Below are 20,755 nucleotides of genomic sequence, written 5' to 3'. Positions count from 1 at the left end.
GATTTCAAGAATTTTAAGGATCTCCTGAAGTATCAAAAGACACAAGTATCTCTATATAATTTGCAAAAAGACAAACATTTTGAAGAGAAGTTTCTACCTTTTTGACAAACTTCAGGAGATGTGAGTGTCTTTTACCTTAAAAAATAATAAATTACTATCATTCAACTTATAATTCTATGAGAATATTTATTTAAAGAATAAATAATATAAGTGTATTGCTAATACAGTGTGCATATGAGCATTTTTATGCTTATACTTAGAAAATAATACCATGTCCCAAATAAACTTAATCATGTAGTAATCAAGTTGTAGTTAATAATAATATTTAGTCATAATTTAGTGATCTATTCTTAATTGAAATTATTCATTATAAAAGAAAATGAAAAAAGAAAATGTATCTTTCAAATAGTTCGACATTAATAAATTCCTTTAAGATGAATGCTTGAAGTTGCTTATAAAGAAACCAAATAGCAGCTACAATTAGGTCACTACCTTTAACTCATTCTTATTTTTATGTGTCACAGGTATGAACCCTGCTTGCCATGATAACAAAAGAACTTTGTATGTATATATAAAGAAAAAATTAAGGAAGAGAAAGCCATTGGGGACACAAAAATGTTGGAAAGAGAATATAAGAGACGAGATGATTGAATAAAATGAAATACCCAATTTAAATGAAAAGGCAAATGGAGAAAGAGTAGAAGATTCATTGGAGATAATTTCAAAATTATGTTGTCTAAGGTTTCTTCATCAATTTAGTGAAGTCCAAAATAAGGGATAAAAGGTGAGTCGAGCCTTTTCTAGATAGATGAACCTATTTAGAATAAGACATCAAAATTACATAGTTATATTATTAGAAGAAAAATTGAAAAGTGTACTCACTATATTGTAAGAAAAAATCCTAATGAAAATGAAAGCATAATATCTAATAAAAAAATAGACATCAATGAAAAAGAAAATCAACCCAAATTGAGAAAGGAAAAAAATTGTCTTCTAATTTTGCAAAACTCTATTTGAACGAGATTGCAAAAGAATGGCAAGGAGCACATTTTTAGCCTATTTGGTCTTCATATGCCTAAATAATTTGTTGGGTCCCTAATTATGGATTGGTGAAGATATCAAGGAAAGACACTACACAAGGAAGGTTTTAATTTACAAAAAATATGTCAATTATAAAAATAATTTTAATATTTTAATATGTTAAGAAAGAAAAAATTATCTAATGTTTAGCAACATCATTACATCAGCTACTCACAACTCATGATATCATCTAATGTTCTCGATTGCTCCTGATTGGCATGCATTACCTAATGTTATCGATCTCAAAAATAGAAAATTTTGAATTGTTTCTTCACCAAATTGCCACTAATTCAAAAAAAAAAAAATTAATTTTAAAAAAGAAAAGATAATGATCAATTGAGAAACATATAGAGGAACCTATAAAGACGCCAACTATTTGGAAATGATTTAGGGAAATTGAAGAGACCCCAATGGTTCATAAATGGAGAACCTAGAAAAAGTCATCATATAATACAAATGGTTTTAAAATTATAACTCCAAAAAATCACGAGTGTATCATTAGTATTTTGAAGTTTGTAGCATTAGAACTACAATGAAAACATGTTTCGGCTTTTAAGATTAGTGTAGTTTGGTGTAGTTGAATTAAATTTGATTTATCTAAAATTTTGATAAAAATCTTAAGAATCCATAAACTTATAAATAAATAAGACAGTATTTTTGCTATAATAAAAAAGCTATTTTGATTTCTAAAGATGTCTCGTATTTTTAATAAAATAATTTTGATATTGATGACTTATATGGTTATATATATACATATATATATATAAATAATATTTTTTAGAAAGATATAGTGATGTGAAAACAATTGTGTATACATACCTCACTTATATGGATTAACTCATACACACCTAATATGAATTAACTCATGTGATCCATGTATGTAAATACCTTCCTTATATGAATTAACTCATGTGATCCATGTATGTAAACATGTGATATAAATTGAGCCTTTTGAGGTCAAGAGAAGGTACAAACATTCTTTCTTTCTTTCCCAAATTATGTTGATCTAATATGGTATAGAGTCATGGTTTCCAGGAGGTCTTGGGCTCTAATCTTCTTGCTCGTGTTTATTGCTTACTAGTTAAGAATTATTTTATTCCCTATAATAGGTATTATTTATTGCATATTTATCTCTCCAAGTGTGATCAAGCGACACGCGTAAGGGAGTGATAAAGCTTGATATACATTGTTGAACCGCAACCTAATAGCTTAAACTTTTAAGTAAAGTGATAATCTAACATGATATCTAAGACAAAACTTCTCCTTCAATATGTGCTTATGTGTCGTGTGCATCGCCAAAAACACACTATTACGTCACTACGACTTGCTATTGTCTGTCGTCCACTATAGCTAGTGCTTTCCCATTACACTTCCTGTCATCATTAGTCCTTTGTCATAGTCAGCACTCCACTAGCAACAAAGATCTCCCATCATCCACATGATCTCTCTTTTTAACCATTGTCAATACAGACCAGCACCACGTCTCATTTACCCCATTAGTATTAGTCGCACATGTCATCATAAGTTGTCTAACTCCTTGCTCACCTTTTCAAGCTTAAATCTACACCTAGCTCCTTGCTACCCTCTTCTTACTCAGATTTGTTCCTAACTCCTTACTCACCTTTTTAGGCTTAGATCTGCTCTTAGCTCCTTGCTCCCTTCTCTTTGCTTAGATTTGCTCCTATCTCTGAGCTTAAATCTGCTACTAGGTGTTATGCAAATGAATGCGCAGCAGAAACAAACGATTTTACAACGCAGCAACCAACAGTGAAATATACAGAAAAACAAAATCACACAAATTATTTGAAAGTAATAAAACAATGACACGAAGAATTATGTGGTTCATAAATGCTTATATCTATGGGAGAAAATGACAATGATTTTTCACTATCTCCTGTCAAAAGACATAGACTTACAACATGCAACATGTATATATTAGCCTCCCGGAGGTTTTTCCCTTGAAACCCAATATATACAACTTCACAATTCAAAATTTGAAAACCAACGCTGAGTAACCGAGCAAAACTGTCAACGATTTCAGATAGACCATCGACGGTTTAAAGCCAAGACCAAACAATCGATGTAACACTGCAAATCCGTCGACTGTTTCTTCTGCACCTGGACAAAACCATCGACGGTTTCAAGTAAACCGTCACCGATTTCTTCTTACAAGACAGCATCTCTATTTCCACCATATTTTCTCATTGTACATGCATTCCACTCAATATATGAGTCACATATTACAACAATTTCCATCTTAGCGAATATACACCCCTTAGGAGAAAATCGAAAAAACAGAACCCTCTGCTCCACCTAGGACAATAGGTTGGGACCGCCTCCTATTTAGCAACTGGAGACATTAAGCAAGTCTAAGCAACACTTGAACTTATCCGTGGGAACTGACTTTGTCAAGATATCTGCTACATTTTTAGAAGTGTGAGCTTTCTTAAGTACAAGTTCACCTGAAGAAACCAACTCCTAGATCCTGTGAAATCTCATATCTATATGTTTGGTTCTCGCATGATACACTTGGTTTTTTACCAAATAAATGGCACTCCAACTATCACAATGTGGCTGAACTTCACCTTGTTTATACCCAGCTACTCGACTAAACCTGTAAGCCACAATACTTCTTTCGCAACTTCGGCGACTGTCATATACTCCGACTCAGTTTTTGATAGTGTAACCAGAGACTGTACTATAGACCTCCAACAAATAGGCCCTCCCACAAGAGCAAACACATACCCTGTTGTAGACCTTCTATCATTCAGATACCCTGCATAGTCTGCATACACAAATTCCACAACTAATGGATCACTTTGTTGCCTGCTGAACATGATACCATAGTGTGAAGTACCCCACAAGTATCTGAAAATCCACTCAACTGCATCCTAGTGTTGTCTACCCGGATTTGAAAAAAAACTTACTTACCACACTGATAGCTTGTGCTTGATCTGGTCTTGTACATATCATAGCATACATTAAACATCCCATTACACTAGCATAGGGGACCTTTGACATGTCACAAATACCATCATCCATCTTTGAGCACTATGCGATATACAATTTAAAATGATTCGCCAACAGTGTACATACCGATTTTGCATTAACCATGCTAAACCTCTCCAACACCTTCTCCACGTAGTTGCCCTAAGATAACCACAATTTCCCTACAGCTCTGCCCCTGCAAATCTCCATCCCAAGAATCTTCTTAGCTGCATTGAAATCTTTCATATCAAACTCTTTATCTAACAGAATTTTCAACTAATTTACCTCAGTCATATCCTTCGCAGCAATCAACATGTCATCAACATAAAGCAATAGAAAAATGAGAGAACCATCATCGAGACTCTTAACATACACGCAGCAATCATACTCACACCTCTTGTAGTCAATTTAAATCATGTAGGAGTCAAAATGTTTGTACCACTGCCTCGGAGACTACTTTATCCCATAAAGTGACTTCTTTAGTTTACAAAGCAAGTGCTCCTATCCAAGTTGACTAAACTCTTTTGGTTGTATCATGTAAATTAGCTCATCCAAATCACCATAGAGAAACGTTGTCTTTATGTCCATTTTCTCCAAATGCATATCGTAATGCGCCACCAATCCCAACATTACCCTGATGGAAATGTGTCTGACCAATATTTCATCATAATCAATTCCTTTCTTTTGTGAGTTACCTTTTGCTGCTAACCAAGCCTTGAACTTCTCTCTTTCCTTTTTTGATACTGCTTCTTTCTTCCTATACACCCACTTGCATCCTATTGTCCTCTTCCCTTCTGGAAATTCCACCAACTCTCACATTTGGTTCTTATACAATGACTCCATCTCCTCCACCATAGCACCCATCCATCTACTTCTCTCTTGGCTGTGCACCATCTCTTGAAAAGTTGTAGGATCCTTGCAACTGGTAATGAGAGCATAAGACACTAGATCATCAAATCCATACCTGGGCGGTGACCTGGTAATGCGTCTAGGTCTGTGTATAGCAATACTATGATCCTGCTGGTTTCTAGAGTTAGAACTCCTTGCATTCTGAACATTTTCATCACTGCTCTGAGTCTCTAACTCCACCTGCACCACATGCTCATTTATGCTTCAATTTTCTGGCAGCTATTTCTCTTCTTTTTCCCCCCGAGTATGCTGCAACATTACTTTCTCAAAAAAAAAAATACCATCTCTACTTATCACCACCTTTTTTGCTATTGGATCCGACAGTTTGAACACTTTCATATCTTTCCAATACCTCAGAAAAATGCAATGTCTAGACTTTGCATCAAGCTTAGATCTCTCCTCACTAGAAATATGCACATAGTCTAGACATCAAAACACTCTCAGATTGGAGTAGTCTACAGCATTGTCTGTCCATACCTCCTCCACAACTTTTCAATCTAGTGATGCCTTTGGTGATCGGTTAACCAAGAATCAAGCTGTCTTGGACCAGATGTTCTTTGCAAACCCTACATTCAACCTAAGAGACTAAGCCCTTTCAGCTAGAGTTTGGTTCATCTTTTCCGCCACACCATTTTGTTGTGGTGTCCTGTGTATTGTAAAATGTCTCCTTGTTCCATGCTGCTCGCACAACTCCATAAACGTTAAATCAATGTACTCAAATCCATTGTTCTTATTTTCCACCTCAGTTTTTCACAATTTAAACTTGACCAACATCTTTGACTTGTGCCGCATGAAGTACACCCAGACCTTTCATGAGTAATCAACGATAAAACTTACGAAGTACATATGTCCACCCCGTGATGCCACTCTCACTAGCCCCCAAACATCTGAATGAATGTAGTCAAGAATACCATCCATTTTGTGAGTGCTGTTTTGAACTGCACCTTATTCTCTTTCCCAATAACACAATACTTGCAAAAATTCAACATGTACGTTTTGACACCCTTCAAAAGAATGCTCTTATGAAGTTCCTGCATCACATGCTCACCCGCATGCCCTAACCGCATATTCCAAAAAATAGTATTATCTAACTCAGAATTTGTAGTTGTAGCCCCACCTACAACTATAGTACCCAGTAGTGCGTGCATAGATATTCCTTAGTAACTTCTGCCCCTTCATCACTGTTATAATGCCTTTACACACCTTCATTACCTCACTTTCAGACTTGTAACTAAACCTATTACAATCCAAAGTGCCTAATGAAATTAAATTCTTCCGTAAATCCGGTATGTGCCTAACATCACATAATGTTCTCACAACACCATCAAACATTTTAATTCTTATGTTTCCTATTCCAACAATTTTGTACGAAGCATCATTTCCCATTAGAATAGAACTATAATTAATTGATATGCAGGTGTTGAACCAGTCTTTATTTGGTGTCATGTGATAAAAGGATGCCGAATCTAAGATCCAAGAATTCGTGAGGCAATCTAAACCTGATGAAATAGAAAGCATATCACCATCATTGCTCTCTGGTCTCCTTCTTCAACTACATTCGCCGATTTTGAAGAACCCTCTTGATTTTCTACATTCCCTTTCTTCCTTTTGCGGACACTCCAATTTTATGTGCCTTTTTTCCTATACTAAAAACACATTATGCCCTTCTTCTTCTTGGACTGCAACCGAGACTTATTACTACTTGATTCGTTCCGAAACTTGCTTCTCCCATGTTCCTAGTTACCTTTCACCACAAGCCCTTCACCTTGTGAAATCTCATCTTTGGCTTTCTTTCTTTAATGAAAACCCAGCAAAGTGCTTGTAACCTCTTCCAAATTCTGAGTTTCTTTTCCCCATGTCAGAGTAGTAACTAAAGGTCCTCGATTTATCAGGTAAGCTGTAGTGCTAACAGCATCAGCCCAAAAAGTTTTTGGTAGTCCAGTATGCAACCTCATACTCTTCGCACACTCATTAAGAATTCTATTCATGCGCTAAGCCACACCATTTTGCTATGGTGTCCCAGGAATGGTCTTCTCCATCCTGATTCCATGTGCAACACGGTACTCACTGAACCCTCCATCTATGTACTCTCCTCCACTGTCTGACCTCAAACATTTTACTTTCAAACTTGCCTCTATCTCAACCATGACCTTCCACTTCTTAAAAGTATCAAATACATCAAATTTATTTTTTAGAAAATAAACACATACCTTTCTGGTTGAATCATCAATGAAAGTGATATAATACCTTGAACCTCCAAGGGATGCAACCGAAGAAGGCCCCAACAAATCAGTGTGTACTAACTCCAATTTTTCAGCCTTTGGTGTCCTACTAGTTTTCAAGAAATCACATTTTTCTGCTTTCCTAAGATGCAACTTTCACACATGTCAAAATCAATAGACTTCAATTCTGGTAGTTTCTCTTTTGAAAGTAGCATCTTCATCCCTTTTTCACTCGTATGACCAAGTTTATGGTGCCATAAGCTTGTATCAGTACTTGCTTCAGTAATTGCAATTGTGTCTCTTGGACTTGAGGTTATACATAGAGTACAAGACTTCTTTTCATGAGCCAATACTCTGGCTCCCTTTGTAACCTTCTAAGTGCCACCAGCGAACAACATTGCATGCCCTTCATCATCAAGTTGTCTAACAGAAATCAGATTCCTCCTCAAGTCAAGAATATGTCATACCTTCTCCAGTAACCATACAGACCCATTGGGCAGCAACATCCGAATGTTTCCTAACCCACAACATCCAAGGTTGTACCATCAGCCAAATACACCTTACCAAAATCACCTGCAACATAGTTCTATATGATTTCTTGGTGTGAAGTGGTATGAAACGAAGTCCAAAACTCAATCATCAAGTGAACTATCTACTGCAAGAAGTAGGGCATCCTATACCTCTTCTGTTATAGCATTAGCAGAATCATCTTCATTCTTCTTCTTGAGACTTTTGTATTGCCTTCTAAAGTGACCTGTTTTTCCATAGTTCCAGCATTGTCCTTTTTGGCTAGATCTAGACTTACTTCTATTCCAATTAGAAATTTTGGATTTTAATCTGCCCTAATTTGAATTTTTTTCATTACCTCTGCCTCTTGTCTCCAAGTTTAGAGAAGAACCAGATCCTGAGATTTCACTTGCATCTTTTCTATGAATCTCCTCAGCCAGAACTAAATCTCATATGCCATTATACATCAGTTTTTTTTTTTTCCTGTGGAGCTGCTTACAACCATCCTCATTGCCTCCTAACAATTTGGCAAATGAGCCAAAACGATCAGTGCACGAATCTCATCATCAAAATCAATTTCTACAGGCAACAATTGATTTGTGATAGTGTTAAACTCATTCAGATCTTGTGTTACTAATGCAATCTCTACCATCTTAAAATTGAACAGTTTCTTCATCAGAAGCACCTTGTTGTTTGCTGACGGTTTTTCATACATACCAAACAAAACCTTCATCAGATCTGTTGTGGTCTTCTCCTTTACAACATCATGTGCAATAAACCTAGACAAAGTTAACGTGATAACTCCCAGTACCTATCTATCAAGGAGAGTCCAATCCTCGTCCTTCATAGTCGCAGGTTTTTCTCCTAGAAAGTGACAACTGCAACTTCTTCCCATAAAGATAATCCTCGATTTGCATCCTCTAGAATCCAAAGTCTATGTTGTTGAACTTTTCTATTACAGTTGTCTTTCCTACTTCCTCTGCCATTGCTCCCACTTAAACCAAACCCTAGGCTCTGATACCAGTTAAAGGGAAAGATCCAACACTAAAAAATTCCCAAAGACCTATGAGAAACAAAATAGAGAAAAGCACAAGCTAAAGAAATAATCACACACACAAAACAATATTTACGTGGTTCGGCAATTTTTCCTACGTCCACGGAGTTGTAAGGATTAGGATTTCACTATTATCAGGGAAGAATACATAGTGCGGCTTTTACAGTTTCTCTCACTCTTAACAAGGAGAAAACTACGTGCACAAAACCCTAATCACCAAAGCAAACAACTTTGTATCGTGCACACAAGAGCTCACAACACTCTACGCCACTCTACACACACGATCGAACATTAGACTTGCATATCTTAGGGTCTACAAGGTTTGAACTTTCAAAATAGAAAATTTATGCCGAAATCTTGCATAGAAGAACGTCGCCTCGACCTAGTTGCACCCTTGTATTTCCATGATCGTGCCTTGGTCGAGGCTTGCAGGAAATCAGGGAATTTAAACTTCAGTATCCTCGACCTAGTCACATCGTTAAGTCTTGCTGGTCGAGTGATGGCCGAGACTTGCAGGATCTCGTCCTTCAGAAAATCTTAGAATCTCGACTTGGTCGCTCTTCAAGATCTTCCTAGTCGAGCACTTGGACGAGACTCTCTGTATTTCTGGTTCAGTCAAGCTTGGGCCGATAATGGATCAAATACAACTAAGCTCCACAAAATCCAACATAATCTTTGTGAGTTTTGTAGGCCCATCAACCCTAAGCGGTATGTCAGTGTTCATAATTGTAAGATAAACTCTAAGAGGCTCGATATAATCCTGAAAATTGGTCTCTATCAATGCTTTGGTGATAGAGAATTACAAGTAAAGCAACTAATGAAGAATTTTGAGTATCAATTTCAATCTATTGGTAACTCTTGACATGACCAAATACACACATACACACATAGAGAGACAAAAACATGAAATTCCATAAAGAACAAGCATCATTGATTATTCACACAATAAATAAGTATACAATGAATTTTGAAAAAAATAAAAACAAATTTAGACATGTTAAATTTATTTTGAAAATGAATGGGCTTGATCTAAATTATAAATTAATGTACATATATAATACTAGCATACACAACAAACTAATTTGATCAACATCTAAATGACATCGATATTGAGAGTGTGCAAGTTATGTACAATTCTGGAATGTAATAATTTTGAATATATAATTTTTGCACAGACTTTGGATACCAAAATATAAAATGATGTGTCAAAATTTTTTATTTTTTAATAATAAAATAATATGTTGGAGTCTCAGATCCAAGGTGGGCCATAAGAGGTAGGAGAAGCGAATGGGGCCCATAGGCCTACAAAAGGAATTGAGTGGCCCTCCCTCAGGGCCACAATGTCCAAAATATGTGTAAAGTTGATGCTAACAATGTTCCAATACTTTTTATTTGTTTATATACTTAAAAGTTGGCTAAATAACAAAACTAGGTTTGTTTCCAAGAAAGTCAGGTATAGAGTTTATTCTTTGTTACCGTCTTCGATTTTCATATCATTTTTCTTGCTTTCTGTGATCCATTGTTTTTGTTTGTTAATTTGAAACATGTATGCTCCTAGATTTGAGGAATTTTGACTAAAAAACAAAAGATAATTGAAGGGTATCAATATGATATGTTAATTTGAAAAAACCTAACCTATCAACCAAATTTTTGGTTGTTACAATTACTCGATCAATTGAAGGAAACAAATGACATGGTTGTTTCAATTTCAAAGAAAATAAAAGAAAAGAGGGAAAGAAATCCATGGGCAACCGGTTTAGGATTTGAAGAACCCTCTTGATTTTCTACATTCCCTTTCTTCCTTTTGCAGACACTCCGGTTTTATGTGCCTTTTTTCCTATACTAAAAACACATAATCTCCTTCTTCTTCTTCTTCTTGGACTGCAACCGAGACTTATTACTACTCGATCCATTCCGAAACTTACTTCTCCCATATTCCTAGTTACCCTTCACCACAAGCCCTTCATCTTGTGAAATCTCATCGTTGGCTTTCTTTCTTTAATGAAAACCCAGCAGAGTGCTTGTAACCTCTTCCAAATTCATGGTTTCTTTTCCCCATGTCAGAGTAGTAACTAAAGGTTCTTGATTTATCAAGTAAGCTGCAGTGCTAACAGCATCAGCCCAAAAAGTTTTTGGTAGTCCAGCATGCAACCTCATACTCCTCGCACACTCATTACGAATTTTGTTCATGCGCTCAGCCACACCATTTTGCTATGGTGTCCCAAGAATGGTCTTCTCCATTCTAATTCCATGTGCAACACGGTACTCACTGAACCCTCCATCTATGTACTCTCCTTCATTGTCTGACCTCAAACATTTTATTTTCAAACTTGTCTCTGTCTCAACCATGACCTGCCACTTCTTAAAAGTATCAAATACATCAAATTTATTTTTCAGAAAATAAACACATACCTTTCTGGTTGAGTCATCAATGAAAGTGATGTAATACCTTACCAACCTCCAAGGGATGCAACCGGAGAAGGCCCCCACAAATTAGTGTGTACTAACTCCAATTTTTCAGCCTTCGAAGTCCTACTAGTTTTCAAGAAATCACCTTTTTCTGCTTTCATAAGATGCAACTTTCACACATGTCAAAATCAAAGGACTTCAATTCTGGTAGTTTCCCTTTTGACAGTAGCATCTTCATCCCTTCCTCACTCGTATGACCAAGTTTGCGGTGCCATAAGCTTGTATCAGTACTTGCTTCAGTAACTGCAATTGTGTATCTTGGACTTGAGGTTATACATAGAGTACAAGACTTCTTTTCATGAGCCAATACTCTGACTCCCTTTGTAACCTTCTAAGTGCCACCAGCGAACAATATTGCATGCCCTTCATCACCAAGTTGTCTAATAGAAATCAGATTCCTCCTCAAGTCAGGAATATGTCGTACCTTATCTAGTAACCAAACAGACCCATTGGGCAGCAACATCCGAACGTTTCCCATACCCACAACATCCAAGGTTGTACCATAAGCCAAATACACCTTACCAAAATCACCTGCAACATAGTTCTATATGATTTCTTGGTGTGAAGTGGTATGAAACAAAGCTCCTGAGTCCAAAACTCAATCATCAAGTGGATTGTCTACTACAAGAAGTAGGGCATTTTATACCTCTTCTGTTATAGCATTAGCAGAATCATCTTCATTCTTCTTCTTAAGACTTTTGTATTGCCTTCTAAAGTGACCCGTTTTTCCATAGTTCCAACATTGTCCTTTTTGGCTAGATCTAGACTTACTTCTGTTCCAATTAGAATTTTTGGATTTTGATCTGCTTTGATTTGAATTTTTTCATTACCTCTGCCTCTTGTCTCTAAGTTTAGAGCAGAACCAAATCTTGAGGTTTCACTTGCATCTTTTATGCGAATCTCCTTAGCTAGAACTAAATCTCGTATGTCATTATACTTCAGTTTTTCTTTTCCTGTGGAGTTGCTTACAACCATCCTCATTGCCTCCCAACAGTTTGGCAAATGAGCCAAAAGGATCAGTGCACGAATCTCATCATCAAAATCAATTTCTACAGACGACAATTGATTTGTGATAGTGTTAAACTTGTTCAGATCTTGTGTTACTAATGCATTCTCTGCCATCTTCAAATTGAACAGTTTCTTCATCAGATGTACCTTGTTGTTTGCTGACGGTTTTTCATACATACTAAACAAAGCCTTCATCAGATATGTTGTGGTCTTCTCCTTTACAACATCGTGTGCAACAAACCTAGACAAAGTTAACGTGATAACTCCCAGTACTTGTCTGTCAAGGAGAGTCCAATCCTCGTCCTTCATAGTCGTAGGTTTTTCTCCTAGAAAGCGGCAGCTGCAACTTCTTCCCATAAAGATAATCCTCGATTTGCATCCTCCAAAATCCAAAGTCTATGTCATTGAACTTTTCTATTACAGGTGTCTTTCCTACTTCCTCTGCCATTGCTCCCACTTAAACCAAACCCTAGCCTCTGATACCACTTGAAGGGAAAGATCCAACACCGCAAAATTCCCAAAGACCTGTGAGAAACAAAATAGAGAAAAACACAAGTTAAAGAAATAATCACACACACAAAACAATATTTACGTGGTTCGGCAATTTTTCCTACGTCTACGGAGTTGTAGGGATTTCATTATTATCAGGGAATAATACATAGTGTGGCTTTTACAGTTTCTCTCACTCTTAACAAGGAGAAAACTACATGCACAAAACCCTAATCACCAAAGCAAACAACTTTGTATCATGCACACAAGAGCTCACAACACTCTACGCCACTCTACACACACGATTGAACATTAGACTTGCATATCTTAGGGTCTACAAGGTTTGAACTTTCAAAATAGAAAATTTCTGCCGAAATCTTGCATAGAAGAACTTCGCCTCGACCTAGTTGCACCCTTGTATTTCCATGATCGCGCCTTGGTCGAGGCTTGCGGGAAATCAGGGAATTTAAACTTCAGTATCCTCGACCTAGTCACATCGTTAAGTCTTGCTGGTCGAGTGATGGCCGAGACTTGCAGGATCTCGTCCTTCAGAAAATCTTAGAATCTCGACTTGGTCGCCCTTCAAGATCTTCCTGGTCGAGCACTCGGACAAGACTCTCTATATTTCTGGCTCAGTCAGGCTTGGGCCGATAATGGATCAAATACAACTAAACTCCACAAAATCCAACATAATCTTTGTGAGTTTTGTAGGCCCATCAACCCTAAGTGGTATGTCAGTGTTCATAATAGTAAGATAAACTTTAAGAGGCTCGATATAATCCTGAAAATTGGTCTCTATCAATGCTTTGGTGATGGAGAATTACAAGTAAAGCAACTAATGAAGAATTTTGAGTATCAATTTCAATCTATTGGTAACTCTTGACATGATCAAATACACACATAGAGAGACAAAAACATGAAATTCCATAAAGAACAAGCATAATTAATTATTCACACAATAAATAAGTATACAATGAATTTTGAAAAAAATAAAAACAAATTTAGACATGTTAAATTTATTTTGAAAATGAATGGGCTTGATCTAAATTATAAATTAATGTACATATATAATACTAGCATACACAACAAACTAATTTGATCAACATCTAAATGACATCGATATTGAGAGTGTGCAAGCTATGTACAATTCTGGAATGTAATAATTTTGAATATATAATTTTTGCACAGACTTTGGATACCAAAATATAAAATGATGTGTCAAAAATTTTTATTTTTTAATAATAAAATAATATGCTGGAGTCTCATATCCAAGGTGGGCCATAAGAGGTAGGAGAAGCGAATGGGGCCCATAGGCCTACAAAAGGAATTGAGTGGCCCTCCCTCAGGGCCACAATGTCCAAAATATGTGTAAAGTTGATGCTAGCAATGTTCCAATACTTTTTATTTGTTTATATGCTTAAAAGTTGGCTAAATAACAAAACTAGGTTTGTTTCCAAGAAAGTCAGGTATAGAGTTTATTCTTTGTTACCGTCTTCGATTTTCATATCATTTTTCTTGCTTTCTGTGATCCATTGTTTTTGTTTGTTAATTTGAAACATGTATGCTCCTAGATTTGAGGAATTTTGACTAAAAAACAAAAGATAATTGAAGGGTATCAATATGATATGTTAATTTGAAAAAACCTAACCTATCAACCAAATTTTTGGTTGTTACAATTACTCGATCAATTGAAGGAAACAAATGACATGGTTGTTTCAATTTCAAAGAAAAAAAAAAAAAAAAAAAAGAGGGAAAGAAATCCATGGGCTTGTGCACATAGCCATGGCTCAATTTAGCTAGCTTTGACGAGAAGAAATTCCTTTCAATATCAATATAGATTCAAATTTCAATCACCTTTGAAGAATAAGATGAGAATACAAAAAAATAAATGAAAAATTGATTAACTCATAACTTGCAATATAAAATTGATGCAATTATTTGCCTCCCATCTTGAGTCCATGTGTTTGTAGTGGAGAGGAATTACCCTCCTCCCTTCTCTCTAAATTACTTTTACTTGGGAAAAACCTAATAAGACTAGGATGAAAGTAATTAATAACCTTTTCCTTATAATTATAAGCATCACGGGAAATTAAAAGGACAAAAAGTAAAAGAGCAAGAACGGCAAGTCAAATCATTCAGCACAACCTTAACCCTAACCCTAATTAACTTGTGTCATTAACAAATTAATCATGATTGCTGCCTAGCCCAACTCAAAAGGCTAGAAAAAAGGCTTAGCTAATATTGGAGCACCATACCCCACTTCGTTGCTTTCATATACATCTACTCCATGGATTGATTGAAGTTCTAATTAACCAAACCACTTTAAGTACTCTATCTCGCACCTAATTAAGTAAAAATCTTCATCATCATGTGCCCGATGAGATCTCCATGTTCTGCTTTTCTTTAACTAAAAATCTTCACCATCATGTGCATGCCCAATCAGTCCCATCTTAATAATAACAATAAAAAATAACGTTTTCAAAGATAAAAAAAGACTTACGATTTTTTCATGTGCTCAATATATATGAAATTACAAATAAACAAAACTCATCATCATTATCCCATTGATGATTTTTTATGTACAATTTTTTTATGAAGAAATCTACCAAACAGATGACAGTGATATGCCAATTAACAGTACTTAGCAGAAAACTTCAAAAAAATTTCCATAAAAAGGAACCCTTTTCCCAAGAAATCAACCCAAGAAATTAAAGCTCCTTAATTTTCTCTTTCCCGTTAATCCAAATTGATCTCCAGGTACATCTGCATCTCGAATCCGGCCTCGACCGTTCGCGCTCCGGCACCCTCCGGCTCCGGCTCCAGCCGACCAAATCCGTGGCATGTGGGCGCACCGCCGGCCAATATGATCAACAACGATATTCTCTAGCTGATGAGCCGATGGATGGATGGATCGATCTTGATTCTTGAGCACTCCTCATATACACATATGATTTCATTATTTGCATTAAATTAATCCAAAGCGTGGTCGTGCCAGCAGAGGAGCATGGAGATGCACCGCCCTAGTATGTAAAAACGGGTCTTCTGCTGCTTCACCATCCCCAAGCACCGCCTCCGGAAACTGCGCCTCCGGCGATTCCTGCGCCGACCCTTGCTCAACGGAATCAGGTACAGAGCAGCCATGCCCTCCGGCGACCTACTTCGGAATCTATATGGAAGACGACCCAAGGGCTGGCTTTGGCAAATGGCAATGGCTCCCATTCAAGCTTCTTTTGGGTCCGCCTATTCTTATATAGGCTTCATTTTCGGCTACCTCGTTATTTTTTTTTTTTTTGAATGCTTTTTATTTTTGTTTTTTCGGTAGTTTTTAAATTTTAAAAATAAATTACTTTAAATTGGGGAAATTAAGGTGGGCGGGTCGGCCCAAGAAAGCTAGAAGGTCAATGGGGGGTGGGTCCCACGTGCATGGACATGGTAGTCATTGTCTTCACATAGTTCTTATTCCCCTTTTCTAAATTTTAATGCAAAATTTCTTTTATTTTATGTTTATTTATTTATTTGTTCACCTTCATTTTAAAAAATTTCAAATATCATAGTAATAGTGGAGCCGACATGCAGAAGAGTGTAAGACTTTGTTTCTTCCTTCCCCATGTTTCTAGAATGCCCTACTATATATATATATATATATATATATTTATTTGTATATATTACCAATTACTTTCATCGCCAACTTAACTTAAATTTGTTAAAGATGTCAATCCAATTAGATTATTTGATTTTTAAACTTTACATTATATTGGTGTATATCACGCATGTTATGCAGGTTATTAATATAATTTGATATATCAACTGTAATATGATTTTTAAACTTAATGATATACACGATTTTAGTATCTTACCAAAACTATCTTTTCTTGCTATTATCTTTGTACTAAGTTGGATCATCTCCTCTATTTCTCTTTCGCTGGTGTCTTCTCTTTATTGTTTAGATACGTTGTTTTTGGCGAGACAGTCCCTTACTACTCATTTTGCTTCTTAGTCGAAGTCCCGAATTTCCCATTTGAAACATCAACTATAGAACCTCCAACAAGGTTCTATGACTTGCGCTTCTTATCTATCCGAAGCCAAGTTCTTGGCTGATCAATTATTTATTGTTCAAAAGCTGGTTGATGATGACGATCTCATCTCTTTTATTATTGGGGGTCTTAATCTCACTTTGACACAGTTCATCACCTCTTACTCCTTCTATACTCTGGAGGCTTCTATGTCTTTTTTTTTTTTTTTTTAATTTTTTTATTTCAGGTCAAAGCTGCCGAATCATGAAATAATTGTCAATCGCCATGCTTCACTCAATCCTGCGCCAAAGACGTCCTCTTTGCTTTGTTTACCACTCATCGAAAATTTCAGCCTGCGAATTAGCGTAAACTATGCTTTGGTGTGATAATCCTAGAGCTATTTTCTTGGCCTCTAATCCTATTTTCCATACTCGAACCAAGCATATTGAACTTGATTATCATTTTATTAGAGAGAGGGTTGTTAATAGAGATGTGGTTGTTCCTTATGTTAATACCTGCAATCAAGTTGCAGATATCTTCACCAAAGGCCACACTATTGATCGGTTTTGTATTTTGCGTGACAAATTGTTGGTATGCTCCTTACCCTCTAATTTGAGGGAGGAAGTTAAGGATATCAATCTCGTGCTTTTTACAAATTAGACTATTTGATTTTCAAAACTTTGTATTTTGTGTACATCTCGTATTTTATATCGGTTATTATTATAATTTGATATCAAGAATATCAATATGTGTTTCTTACAAATTAGGTTATTTGATTTTCAAACTTTGTATTATATTGATGGTGCATGTTACGCTGATTGTTACTGTAATATGATATCTTAACTGTAAAGTTTATATAAGCATGTAATAACATTAGTAATAGTTTATTTAATTTTCTTTTTTAAGCACATTTTTGAAGGAGATAAAAGTTCAAACTCTAAGCTTTAGTCATGGATCGAATAAAAAAAAATTTAAAAATAAAAAAAGAAATTTTTTATGGTTAATAAATCTATCAACCTACAATTCGAGATAATGGTTTTTTTTTTCTTCATTGCATACTTAAACTAACCCTAGTTATATAATGGTACTTAAAAGTATAGCACATCTTCTACTTCATAAATCCTCCCACAACTTTTAAAATTCGAGTTGGACATCTAACATATAAGTGCCAAGATTTACTCATTAGAATGTATATTAGAAGATAAACAATAAAAAGAATTGGTAATAATGATAAGTGATTAATTGTGGTATTTATATTGTCGCTTGGTTCCTTTGCTTGTTATATATTTTGTTTTCTCTTTTATTTTTCCTAATAATACAAAAAAGAACTATTTCATATTTATTTATCTTTGTTTCATATTTATTTATCTTTCTTTTAAAATTTTTGGGGTCTTAATTAATGCAAATATTGCAAGTTATAGGTGAATATAAATCCATACATGATTGAATATTAATATCATGCCCCATTTGCTTTAATATTTTTTTATTTAATGTTGTGATGTTTTGAGTTGATAATTTATAAAATTATAAAGTTTCAAATGATATGACAGCCATAGGCACAAAGTGCATATTTAATTAAAATGTTATTTAATTAGATGCAATATAATTTATAGAAAAATAAAAATGTATTATATTTTTGTAAAAAATATATATATTTTTATCTTCATCTCAAATTTATGGTTTACTTTGCCTAATTAAACATTGTAGCCAAATTGTTGCCACAATAATAATCTAAATTTTATGTTTTTTTTTTAAAAAATTATGATACAAATAATTATCTCCGCTAATTAAAAATTAACTATACCTCGATTAATCTTGAAACATAGAGCGAACCCAATGCTGACATATGACACTGAGTTTTCTTTTTCTTCTTTATCCAAGTTTTTTTTTTAATATCTTTTCTTTCCTATACACCCTGTCTCTGTCTCATATAGTAAAGGAATGACCCAATACAAGTCCCACTATTTTGTAAAAATTCAATTTTATTTCTCTCTTAGAGGCGCCGAGGGGGCCACGTGGGGTCCCCTATATATATATATTTAACATTTATATTTCTTTGTTTTCCTCTCTAACAGAGGTGGGCCCCATGTGAGTCTCACTAATTTTTTTTAAAATTTTTAAAATTAATTTTTTAAGCTCCTCTCTTTTTGACCCCATGCGAGCTTTACTAAATTTTTAAATTTATATTTTAAACTCCTCTCTCTCTATTTCTCTATATCAGGCCTCATTAAATTTATTATTATATTTAAAACCTTTTTCTTTCTTTTATTAAAGAAAATTTAAAAATCCTAAGTTGAATGAATTCCATTAAAATAATTTTTATAAATGGGTTCTAACTCAACAACTTTGCATTACTTTCTTTTTTAATACTTTTATATTATAAAGGTAATTTAAAATGTTAATTGCTACTTTCTTTATATAAAAATATATATGTAGTGTATTGCATTTTTGTCTATATACATTATATACATTAAAATTAGACTAAGTGATTGAAATTATATTTAAACTATCAATATCAAATATATATATAATACAATACAAATTTTTCACTAAAATTATAAAATTAATTGTAACTTATACTATTAAAAATATTGAAATATGTATACCGTGTTATATTTTATTTCACATACACTATATACATTAAAATTAGATATCTAGATTTTTATTCAAATTTTATATTTTAAATCCTCATTTAATATTATTATAATCTATAATTGTATTTTATTTTTCTCAATTAATTTTATATTTAAAATGATTCGCCGCAAATAAATTTATATCATACCTATATGTTCATAATATTATAAAAGTTTTATGTACTACATGCAATTTTTATAAATAATATATTATTCATATATATATATTTATCAAATATATTAAATAAATAATATAAAATAATGTATGAAATTATGATATTATTGTTAAAACTAATTATTAAAATACATTTGTATTCTCCACTCAAAGCACAGTTCAAGCATTTGGTCCAAATTTTTTATTTTATTTTATATTTACACCAAATAAAATCTTTTGGGCATCTAGAAAGGGCTTGGAGTTTTGTATAATTTTTTTCTCTGAAAAATCAAAGGCTGTTTTGGTCATTACAAAAAGTTTGACCATGGTCCAACTGCCAAAAGCTCGTCCCTGATAAGGACATCAGAGCCGTCCAGAGACTCCATGCAGGCCCCACATCACTCACTTTTATTTATCTGCCACGTGTCCTTTTTATATTTAAATAAAAACATTTTAGCCTTTGTTGCCACGTTTTAAATATTTGGGCTGTCGCTGTTAGTTTGGTTGGGGGCGACCACATTCAATTTATCTTCTCGAAATCTAAATAATAAATATAATAAAAGCAACCCTATCTTACAAGTGGCATGAAAAAATTAATAGCGACAACAATTTTTGTTATCTTGAATTTATTATCCATGAAAGGGAAAATTAAAGAGAATATTTAAATAAATAATATGGAGGAGTAGGCCAAGTTAAGAGTGAGCATAGTTCGATAAATCAAATTGTTACTCTTAAGTTGTTAATAAAATCGAAGTTTTTGTTCATCGAAAAATATGAATTGAAGTCAAACTATTTTAGTTAAAAACCAATATCTAATGGTCAATTAAATGATACCATTAAATATAATTTACAATTTTAAAGTCACTATAAATAATATTTTTTATTTCTTAATAATTAATATGTAAATTTAAAATATTCAAAATAAAAATTTAAGCATGAATATTAGATCAATACAACATTTTAAAGATGAAATTTTTTAAAAAAAATATCGTTATATTATGTATAATATTATATATATATATATATATATATATAGTATATTAGTTTCGTTCGGTTAGGTTAGTTGTGGTTGTTGATTGGATCGAATTGAAACTGAACCAATAATCGAAAAATTTAAAACTTATTATTGTTAGACTTTGTTAGACTTAAATCTTATTATTGTTACTTTTATTTTCACACAAATGTACTTGCTGTGAGAATAAGATCTACATTTTTTTTGTAAAATATAT

The sequence above is a fragment of the Malania oleifera genome, chromosome 6, assembly GCF_029873635.1.
Source record: "Malania oleifera isolate guangnan ecotype guangnan chromosome 6, ASM2987363v1, whole genome shotgun sequence".
NCBI lineage: Eukaryota > Viridiplantae > Streptophyta > Magnoliopsida > Santalales > Ximeniaceae > Malania > Malania oleifera.
The sequence above is the reverse complement of the archived record's forward strand: the minus strand, read 5'-3'. Positions refer to the sequence as shown.